A 12,006-nucleotide genomic window follows, 5' to 3' on the forward strand; every position below is an offset into this window, starting at 1 on the left:
CTCCTGCTGCATGGATGCAATGATCAATTAATCATTGATGCTGATGTCTCCTTTATCAATTGTTACGCCTCTGTGTGGGGTTTACACATTCTATTACATTCACTTGGTACAAGCCAGTGTTATTGCAGGCATGCCGTGCATGAAACTTTTAAAGTTTTTAAACAGCTTGTTTTGCAGTTTACCCTCAATAAGGAGTTTGTTGCCTCATATAAAAATCCACAGAGAGGAATCAAGCTTAAAAAAAGCTGCGGAGAGCACTTGGCATGGCCTCAGTATGAACGAATACATAAAATGAGAACAGTGAAGTTCATAACTGTGCACATTTGGGAGTTTTATCAAGCTCTTGTCCCAGGAGTTAACAGAAAACATTAACTTTAAGAAAGCATCAAAACAAATTATATTCATTTATTTTGGCTACTTTACAAACGGCTTCTATATAGATTAATTAAATTATTTCATTTATTATTTATATTATTTTAAAAAATATTATATTTTACCCTTGATCAAAACCTTATTCAGACTTTAATCTAAAACTACAAAAATCTATTGTATTTAAAGAAAAAATATTATTATTTGAATACTGAAATAATCATAATATTTATTGCCTGAAAAAAGTTTTAAATAGCTAATAAGCTATGAAGTTAACCTTAGCAAATCAAAATATTCAGCAGGGGTTTTTTAGTATTACATAAATATTGTTACAGTATTTTACATTTTGAATTAGCTTTAATTTTTATTTATTTATTTATTGCTTTTTTATTCAATTCTTGTTCTATGTTTAAGATGGAGCACTAAAATGATGAATTATTTCAGCCAACTTTTACGATTATTAAGTTTAATATTTCAGTTAATAAGAAATTTTTATTAATTTTTATTACATTTTTAATAGCTTTAGTAACTAATAACAGCACTGGGTTTGGGCCATTGTATTCCAAAGATTGAACATTGTTAGTGCAAATTACAAATTAAATCAACCAATCAAAAAATGTTAAGTTTAAAAGATTTTTTTTTGAAAGATTGCACAATCTTTTTTTTTTTACATCTACAATGCCAATGTCCCTTGTCTTGCTTGGCTAGTTATCAAGACTCCTGAAGGCTAAAGATCCAATTAGTCTGAGCAGCACAGAAGACACTGTTCCTACCAGCAACCCAGAGTAGCCACATACAGCCAATTACACACCTGCTGGATAAGGATGGGAAATCATGCTGAAGTAGCTACTACATTGTTTTCTGACTTTAGGCATTATGGAAATAAGGATCTCTCAAAGACACTTACTTTAGGCCACTGGACTCAACAGCAACTTTTTTTCAAGGGCATCAATGACCTCCAGAGACGTTCAGCTGGGAATTTGAATAATCCTGAATGTTGAGTGCTGAATTTGGCCATTATAAAGCCATTAAAATGATAAAGGAAAGGAAAGTGTTTTTTTTTTTGTGGCACACACACTTTCAAATGCCTTTGCTAGGTGAAACCAACCAACAAAAACAGTGCAAAATAATCTCTGTTTTCCTGTTACATCCATCATGACCAATGACCTTAAAATGAGAGCTGTTATTTGCTGCATCAAGTACTTCCTGTGTAGCTCATATCCACGGCAGCGGTGAAGAGCAGTTAAGGCTAATAAAGCTATACTGCAGCACTAAAAAGCTTTTAAACCATATTCATTTGGCCTGTCTGTTATGCAACCACTCACAAATGACTGCTTTCCAGCGGCAGCAAGAAAGGTCTTTTAAATCACACAGCGTATTCAATGCCCGTGCTCCACTCTGTTCATTTTCACTGGGTTATTTCCCACAGGAGACCACCAAGGGGTTTCAGTGTACTGCAGCAAACAAATAGAGGTCAAAGAAGACCCCACAGTAACTGTAGTAAAAACTCATCTGTTATGACTTGTGTCGAGCCTCATGTTATCTGTGCTCTTAGCAGTCCCTGGGCTGAATTTCAATTTCTACTAAAAATGCTTAGAAGGCATGCATAACAATGAGATAAGAGTGAGTGGAATTTATTTCTATGACTCTCAGATTGAACACTGCTACTCTAACTACATTTTTCAGTAGCGTGACATTGTTCTCGAACTAGTGCATCTTTTCTAGTAACAAGCTATTTGTTCCAATTAGTTTTTTGTTTTTAAACCGCTGATTCCACACGTCATGTCTTAGTTGTATTTAGTGTAAAATCTGTTTAATATTGGTACCATATTGGTCTATATATATATATATATATATATATATATATATATATATATATATATATATATATATATATATATATATATATATATACAGTGCGAAAATGCCCAAAAGTGGCTAGTTCCAAAATTAGTTCTGGTACTATGAAAAGGTTCCTGCGGTGCGAAAGGCTCTATTGGTAACACAAATGGAACTCCACAGCTACCAGAGCTTTTACCACTTCATAACCACACAAAATATGAGAGAGTAGGTGGCAATGTGTGCTGAAGGTCACTAGAACCTCTTCCATCCTTGTCTAAGACAGCACTAACCTTCTCTACTGTCAAAAAAAAACACCAGGGTGTTGATGGAGCATCTGAGTCTAAATGAAAACGATGATAGTGACGATCAACTTCTCTGACACCTCATTCCAATTAGAAGGCGAGAGTTCGTTATGTGCTGAGGAGGTGACACAATCCTGTCGCTCAATCTAGTAACCCCAGGCCTTGAGAGTGTCACCCATCTCCCCACACATCTCACCTCTGATGATCTGTCCAATCTGATCCCAGTTCTGTCCCCTGTGTCTGAGCTGTCTTGTTATCCATCACAAGCTGCCTTTCCATCAGTGAATTTGTGTAGTGCAACACGAACAGGCTTTTGCACTTGGGCTTTTAGCACTTTGTCTGCTGTTGAGAAATGTTGACCTTGCTGAAGCTGTTATTTTAACTTTCCTTGACACAAAACTATAAATCTTTAGTTTAAGCTGATTTTTTAGTATCAGTTTAATGGATAGTGGATTCATTTGAAAGTCTACTCTCAGGTGAATGTTTAGAGTCCAGAAGTTGCCCATAAAACTTGTTTGCTACAGCACATTCCACATCATTTGAAGCATTACGGGTTAAAGGTGCTGTAGAGAACTTTTGTAAAAAAAAATATTTTTTACATATTTATTAAACCTGTCATTATGTCCTGACAGTAGAATATGAGACAGATAATCTGTGAAAAAATCAAGCTCCTCTTGCTCCTGCCAGTGGTCCTATTGCCATTTGCAGAAATGCATCCGCTCCCGGTAAGAAACAACCAATCAGAGCTGCGGTCTGTAACTTTGTTTGTGTTCAAAATGTAGAAAAATGTATATAATAAGCGAGTACACCATGAATCCATTTTCCAAACCGTGTTTTTAGCTTGTCCTGAATCATTAGGGTACATCTATAATAAGTGTTTATATTCTGACTATTTTATATTGCTTCGGGGATACCGTGGCGGATCAAAAGTTCGCTACCGCAGCTTTAAGTATTTAAATATTTAAGTTAAGGCACTGATAATCTTGCCTACCACTATAATTAGTACAACATACACTACCATTTACTACCAAACTCACTACCAAACCACTACCAAAAATTTGTCATGGTTTCTAAAAAAAAAAAAAAAAAAAAAAATTATTAAGCAGCAGAACTGTTCAACATTTATAATAATAAGAAGAAATGTTTCTTGAGCACCGAATCAGCATATTAGATTGATTTCTAAAGGATTATGTGATTCTGAAGACTGGAATAATGGCTGTTCAAAACTAGGGAACTAATAATACTTTATTATCTTCAAATAGAAAACTGTTATTTTATTAGCATTAGTGAGCCAGATGAGATTTTACATTAAATAATCTTCCAAACCCCACTGGTAGTGAATGCAACAACCAATAGCATTCTGATATAAAATATGACAAATCAAGAAGGAAATCTAAAAGCAATTTGAGAGACGTAATAGATAAAATGATTGAATTTCAGTCTCTTTCTAAGAAATGGTTTCAGAAGACTTGAAATGTATTCTATGAGTTGCATTACCAACTTTATACTTTCATAATAAGTATATAATAAGTGAAGTATTCTTATTCTTGTGCACTATATGAAAAGCAGCACAGCAGAGTTATTTTTCTTCTCTTTCTCCTTTCAGAATCTTTGGAAGAAAGCCAAAACAGGTTTGGACTGACACAAAGGTGGGTAAATGACGACATTTTTAATTTCAAGGTGAACAATTCCTTTAAGACTAAAATTTGTGAGAAAACAAACCCTCCACAAACCAAACACATCAATGTTTAAACAGCTTAAACAAAGTGCTTATCTTCTATGAGCATCTGATATGGTGAGAAGTCTTAACTGTACTCATTTGTTACATTGATCATATCTGATGCAGAACAAGGCAGGGCCATTAACTTCCCTCAGTTCTGAGAGCATTTCCTGCATTGATTGTTCTGTGCGGGTCTCTGTGGAACTGACGCCACATGATGCACTGCTCTGAAGGAGAGTCTGCTTGTCCAGATGCACACTAGGACAAAGATTAAACGAGATCGGGCTCTTCAGGGTCACCTACTGGGCTGGCACGCACTTTGGACCAGCTATGTTCCGCATGGATAAAGCTTGAATAAATATGAACTGCTTCGATTGATCAGAACTATGACTTGGGTGATGAAATAAATTTTTTTCTTTGTCAAATAACTTTTATACAAAACCACAAAGACATATGCAGTATCTTAGATATGGATTTACCATTCAAGCAAGTCTTTAATGTTGAAAAGGCTATACAGTATGTGTATCTCAAAGGTCCCCAGACCCGACTGCTACAAATCAATGCAAATGACTTCTCTTTGCCATGAAAATCTCAGGGTATCACCTGCTCCCACTCAGCCAGTTGTGTTTATTTGATTAGTCTCGAAATTTATCATATGCATGCATCTTAAAGGGACAGTTCACACCAAAATAAAAATGTTGACATCATTTACTCACCCTCTTGTCATTCCAAACCCATATGGCTTTCTTTCTTCTGTGCAACACTAAGAAAATCTCTTAAAGAATGTTAGAGACATATGTATATAATTTATGTATGTGGTTTGTAGGTACATATTGAGGTTTCTGTTTGTTTGTTTGAGACATAATTTTCCAAAGGCATGGTCACGGACTACTTACAGTCAGTCAACTGATAAATATTACAAAATAAAGACCAAAAGATTGCTGGAATCACCATTCCCAATCTGACTGGCTTTTATTATGCAATTTTTCCAAATTAGTGGCAAATAGTTGAACGTCTCTCTATTTCAAATAAATCCACACTTTGACAGCAAATAAACCAAAGTGAACTCTGATTGGTCAGTTTATGTCAAGTAGACAGACATTTTCTGTCTAAATTGGCAGTTTTTGACAAGAATAAGCTGCACACCAGATTTTTATGGCAATAATCAAAAGAACATTTGCTCGCCTGCTGACATGTTCAATGAATTCAGCCTTCTCTGTCCATCTTTTTGACATTTGTGAGATTTCCTGTCTTCTGTGCATTGTTTTCTTTTTCTAGCTGGATGACTCCTGTGATGGTTTCAGAGAAGCAGAATGGTCTGTTGAGTTTTTTAAACGTGGGCTCTGGAATTTGTCAGTGGTAATCTAATCTTGGTCAGAAGATATTTCTGTGTGGTTGTGCCTGCCATTCCTGCATGTGTTTTAAAATGATTTCCATTAACTTCAGGTGAAACGCTCCCAAAATATTTATAACAGAAACCACACTTTATTGAGAAAACAGAAACCGGAGCTTGGATGCATGTTCAGTTGAAAGTGAGGGAATATGTTTCTGGATTGGAGACAGATTTGCTTCTACATCAAGGACAGGTCTCACAGGCAAATCCATGGCTTTTTTGATCCATATTTTTAAACCAGTGCACAAACACAGTTGTTGGAGTAACATGATGGCGAAACAGAGCCGCTGAGACATCGATGTCTTACATTCTGATTTAGCATTACATGGTAGGCTTACACCACGTTTAAGTTAGACACTTCTGAAGGCTATTTCTGCTGATGAAATTGTTAGAAATGTTTGATGTGATGTTCTTTGACACCTCTTTGTTGAGATGATAAATGACAAGATATGCAAATGAGGCCTGGTTTTCAGTAAACATCTTTGCTTCCAAAGGGATTTGTGAAAAGATGAGGTCTGGGATGACATTATCGGATTTTTCCTGGTGATTTATCAAAAAACGGAATCTTTTTCATGAATTTCTTTGTCACTAATTAATTGGCATTTTTCAAAGTCAATAGATTCCCTTTAACGAGTTCTCATTTCATTTTCATTAATAATCACAAATATGATCTAAAAAAAGATACTAATTTTTTTGAAGTTAAGTTGTTGCAAACATTTTTTTTTTTTGAAAGTTAGTCAACTAATTTTATTTAAATGTAGCTCAAATGAATTGATTGCAACCACTTACCTTAAAAAAGTTAGTATATTTTTTTAGTGTAACAGAAATCAGAACTGTGATTAAAAATGTTTGTGAATTTAAAAAGTGTACGATATGTGCAAGTGTTTTTTTCAGTGTATGATATATGCAGTATAATTGATAAATATATATACATACACCACATTTTTTTGCAAAGTAACTTGCCCCAGATTTATAGTTTTTTTATTGTATTTTTAAACAAATAAATTCATTCTTGGTGTGCATGAGATACATTTTAAAATTCTTATCTCAGTTGTAAAAAAAAACACCCTTGAAATCTGTTTCAGCTGGCAAATCTAGTCCCTTATAAAGAAAAACTTTGTTTCCAGCACTGTTCATGACCTTCATATATTTCAGCAAAATTATCTCCCTTCTCTCCCCAAACGACTGCTGTCATACTTCTGACCGAACAGCACCTAAGCCTGCTATTTCTCCATGCATTTTCCCCATCTCTCTTTAAGACACCTTCCCGGCAGACTGAAACGCTGATCCATCCTGTCTACAGCCCCACTGGCCTCTGCAAACAAGCCATCTATCTCCTGAAAGCCGTGTGTATATTCTGCCTGCCAACAGTAATACATTACTACCAGACACTGAGGTGAGTTTCCTGGATTCCATGCATCAGTACCCTGATGGCAGGCACCATCACAGGAGTGTTGTTCCGGAGAAGGGCAGTCTTCCAATCCCAATAGTTTATAGATGGCTGCAGCCTTGGATGGACTACAGAAAGGGGCATCAGAGATCAGCATCACTCACTAAGCCCCAAAGATGTTGTGTGATACAGGCCATGAAGCAAGCATGCAGTCAAGATGAATAGTTTCTGTTTTTAGTAAAAAAGGATTTGGAGAGAGTGTGAGCGAACCTGCCGAAAAAACACAACAAATATTGATGGAGAGGAGATTTACTTGAGTAAAATCTGGTCAGACATGATAAACAATGAAGCTGAACACATCAACTATCTCATGTTGGGATTTGAACAAAGTTTTTTTTTTTTTGTCTAGTCTATCCCATCTTACACTTATAAGAAGCAGTGGTTGTTTTTCCCTTTGTTCATGTCTTATCTTGCCCAAGTCAGCAAAAGTGAGACAGGACAGCAAATGGTGTCCCACAAAATAAAATAAAAAAAACCCTCTTTGTCTACAGATCATTTTTTCTATGCTTTGGTACACAACAGGAATGATTCTGAAATGTGAATACTTTTCTGTATGTACTGGAGATCTAAAAATGATGGTCTATACAATAAATAATTCTATACTATTTTAGCTGAAATAAATTAAAAAATAAAACCTGAACCACTAAAATGTTTTGTGGCTCTACCGGATGACTTCTTGTAATTATTTTGTCATTCATTTTTAATTTAGTCTTATTTTAGTCCTGTGTCAAATGTACTTTTGAGTTATTATTTATCATATTAGCAAACCATGAGTTATGAGATAACCATGAGATAAACTGATGAATACACACACACACACACACACATATATATATATATATATATATGTATGTATATTATCTTGACCTTATTGTCTTCTCGTCATCTCGTCTTCTCGTCATCACCAAGTTGTCACAGTTTGCGTTAACTAAATTAACACTAACTTGTCTGTAAAATAAGTCTCTTACAGGTCAAACTTTATCCAAAAAAGACCTTTTAAATAGCATATTTACATTATAAATGAAATACAGAAATGCAAAGTTTAAATTGTTAAATGTTTACATTTTAAGTGTTCCTGTAGCTGAAGTGGTAGAGCATTGCATTAGCAAGCACAAGGTTGGGGGTTTGAATCCCAGGGAACACATGTTATGAGAAAATTGTAAGCATGTATGCAATGTAAGTCGCTTTGGATAAAAGTGTAAATGCATAAATTTAATTTAAATTGGTAGTTTTTGCATGGTGGATTCTATACAGACCATCTCAAAGTTGTACATACAAAATGCAGTTTACATTTTAAAAGGGATCTAAACATTGCTATTGTCAATATAAGCATCTATACAAAAAGTAGTGCAATATGTCTTCAAGACATAAACTCTACATACACCCTAAAAATACTGATGAAATTACACTGGAAAAACAGACTGAAGCAAACCATAGCCATTCTGATTATGCATAGCTTCATTGGCTTTCATAATCTGGGGTACAGACTGAAAACTTCTAACTATTTTTATCTATACAGTAACAGACACAAGCATCAAAGCATGGCTGCCTTTTAACACAGACATTCCTCACCGTTTAGTCAAACTGAGACTGACTTGCTGCAGAAGCAGGTTGGAGGAGATAAAACAGCAATGCAAAGGAAGAGAGGGGTGGAGAAGATGCTGTCTGATTGACAGCAAGAGAGCAAAAAGATATGAGAGAGAGAGAACAAAACTAGGCAGCGAGAGAAATGGTGAGAGGAAGCGCCTCAGGATATTGCCTGAAACTTTCATTAGTCAAGGCAGTTTTTTTCCTCAATAATAAACGCCTGCTTCATCATAATTGAATCATGTGCGTTGGAGATCTTAATTAGAGCTGCTGGAAAAGAAACAGCGGCTAAGAGACTTTTCTGACCCTCTGACCATGTAAAGAGCTGTGAGACGATAAGCCCTCCATTCACTTCCACTCTCATTATTTCATTTGTTCCCCATTTTCTACTCAGCATCTCAGAGTTCTTCCTTCACAATCTTTCTCTTACTCTAATCATAAGACTACAGCAAGCTGCCTCTGCTACTTGAGTTCCTTCTCTGAAACACCGCTTACAGCAGTTCTCAATGGTTTTACTTCAAGAACTATATTTTAATGCTGAACATCAAGCAGCGACATCAACATCATACAAAAATGTCCTTAAAACCACAAAATATGGAATTTAATATTACCATGACAAACTATAACAGTTGAGGGTATCCTTAAGTCTTAAATTTGATGGTTTCTCAACAGCTAATGATTAACTGTACAATTTTGTAGTCAGAACCAATTACTAGAAATAAAGTCCATTTAAAATGTATAAGTGAAGTTATGCTTCACCACAATGGTAATTATTTTGATATTTGCTAAAGATCACACTTAACGGTGTTAAATGACAATTATATTAAATGATCAATTAAAGTGAACATAGTATCACAGCAAATGTACACTAAATAACGGAACTAAGGGAAATGAGAAATACAAAAATAAAATTAATAAAATAAAAAAATCGTATCTTATATGCAAACCTGATTTCAAAAAATACTGTACACATTATGAATAAAAACAGCAATGATGTGGAAGTTTTAAGTTTCAATATTTTAGTAAGAATACAACATAGATGACATATCAAATGTTTAAACTGAGAAAGTGTATCATTTAAGGGAAAAAGTTGATTTTAAATTTCATGGCATCAACACATCTAAAAAAGTTGGGACAAGGCCATGTTTACCACTGTGCGGCATCACCTCTTCTTTTTATAAAAGTTTGCAAACGTCTGGGGACTGATCAAGTTTAGGAATATTGTCCCATTCTTGTCTAATACAGACTTCTAGTTGCTCAACTGTCTTAGGAGTTCTTTGTCGCATCTTCCTCTTTATGATGCGCCAAATGTTTTCTACGGGTGAAAGATCTGGACTGCAGGCTGGCCATTTCAGTACCCGGATCCTCCTCCTACGCAGCCATGATGTTGCAATTGATGCAGTATGTGGTCTGGCATTGTCATGTTAGAAAATGCAAGGTCTTCCCTGAAAGAGACGACATCTGGATGGGAGCATATGTTGTTCTAGAACTTGGATATACCGTTCAGCATTGATGGTGCCTTTCCAGATGTGTAAGCTGCCCATGCCACACGCACTCATGCAACCCCATACCATCAGAGATGCAGACTTCTGAACTGAGCATTGATGATAACTTGGGTTGTCCTTGTCCTCTTTAGTCTGGATGACATGGCATCCCAGTTTTCCAAAAAGAACTTCAAATTTAAATTCGTCTGACACGGAACAGTTTTTCGCTTTGCCACAGTCCATTTTATATGGCTTCTTTTTTGAGCTATAGAGTTTTAGCCGGCAACAGCAAATGGCACGGTGGATTGTGTTCACAACAATGTTTTCTGGAAGTATTCCTGAGCCCATGTTGTGATTTACATTACAGTGGCATTCCTGTATGTGATTGTGTGCCGTCTAAGGACCTGAAGATCACGGGCATCCAGTATGGTTTTCTGGCCTTGAGCCTTACACACAGAGATTGTTCCAGATTCTCTGAATCTTTGGATGATATTATGCACTGTAGATGATGATAACTTCAAATTATTTGCAATTTTTCTCTTAGAAACTCCTTTCTGATATTGCTCCAATATTTTTCGCAGCATTGGGGGAATTGGTGATCCTCTGCCCATCTTGACTTTGAGAAACACTGCCACTCTGAGAGGCTCTTTTTATACCCAATCATGTTGTCAATTGACCTAATAAGTTGACAATTGGTCCTCCAGCTGTTCCTTATTTGTACATTTAACTTTTCCGGCCTCTTATTGCTACCGGTCCCAACTTTTTTGGAATGTGTAGCTCTCATGAAATCCAAAATGAGCCAATATTTGGCATGACATTTAAAAATGTCTCACTTTCAACATGTGATATGTTATCTATATTCTCTTGTGAATAAAATATAAGTTTATGAGATTTGTAAATTATTCCATTCCTTTTTTCTCACAATTCGTACAGTATCCCAACTTCTTTGGAATCGGGTTTGTAGACTGTTTATCTAATATAACTAACATATTATGGTGTCACTATATTATGCATGCCTACTAAATTGGCTAGCTTCTAACAAGCATCAGATGAATGTATGCCAACAATCAGACACTTTTGTTCAGTTCTATTTAGTTTATCTATTTAAAGTTTGTTTAATTTTCCATCCTATGCACCATAGGATGTCAAATATGCACCATTTAATTAGTTGAATGTTTTGTTCCTGCAATCAAAACAGACCCATGACCCACCACTAGCTTACAACACCTCTCTCTTCTCTTACCATCTGTTTTTCCCTCTCTGACAGACAGAGGGTGCTTTCTTTACCTCCCCCCTCACCAGCACTGACAGCTCAGAGGAATGTTACGTGGCCGCAGCCACCCCCTGGAGCTCACCTGTCCAATTCAAGGTTGGATAAACAGCCATGACCTTACTGCACACTTCACAGCACCTCAGGGATGGCGCCCTATAGTACACAGCTATTTACCTTCGACCTAAATTTCACCATATTTTATCTAGTGAAGGTTGTTCCTTCATCGAACACAGATTTTGAGAAATTTAGCATTATCATTTGCTCACCAATGGATCCTCTGCAGTGAATGGGTGCCGTCAGAATACACAACTCTAGTTTATCCATTAATATCTTATAAAAAGTGAAAAGCTGCATGTCTGTAATAAACAAACTCATCAAGATGTTTTTAACTACAAATCATTGCTTATTTTTCCATTAAATTGCTTTCTTCAGTGTAAAAGTTGTCTTCTCTGAATCAGGAAAGAAATATACACAGATCAACTATGTTAAAAAAAATAAAAAAAAACATAAATACGGTCCAAAAGGTCCTAAATGCAAGACATGATGTCAACTGGAGTAATGTGGATTATTGTAATGATTTTATCAT

The 12,006-nt window shown here is 35.8% G+C and overlaps 1 non-coding gene across 1 annotated transcript; it reads right to left on the reverse strand.

Annotated features, from left to right (window-relative positions):
- Positions 1-2,396: 2,396 nt before the first annotated feature.
- Positions 2,397-2,523, reverse strand: LOC127970814 (U6atac minor spliceosomal RNA). Its single transcript, XR_008156685.1, has one exon. It is a non-coding gene; the product is annotated as a U6atac minor spliceosomal RNA (small nuclear RNA).
- Positions 2,524-12,006: the final 9,483 nt, after the last annotated feature.

Source organism: Carassius gibelio, chromosome B13 (genome assembly GCF_023724105.1).
Source record: "Carassius gibelio isolate Cgi1373 ecotype wild population from Czech Republic chromosome B13, carGib1.2-hapl.c, whole genome shotgun sequence".
NCBI lineage: Eukaryota > Metazoa > Chordata > Actinopteri > Cypriniformes > Cyprinidae > Carassius > Carassius gibelio.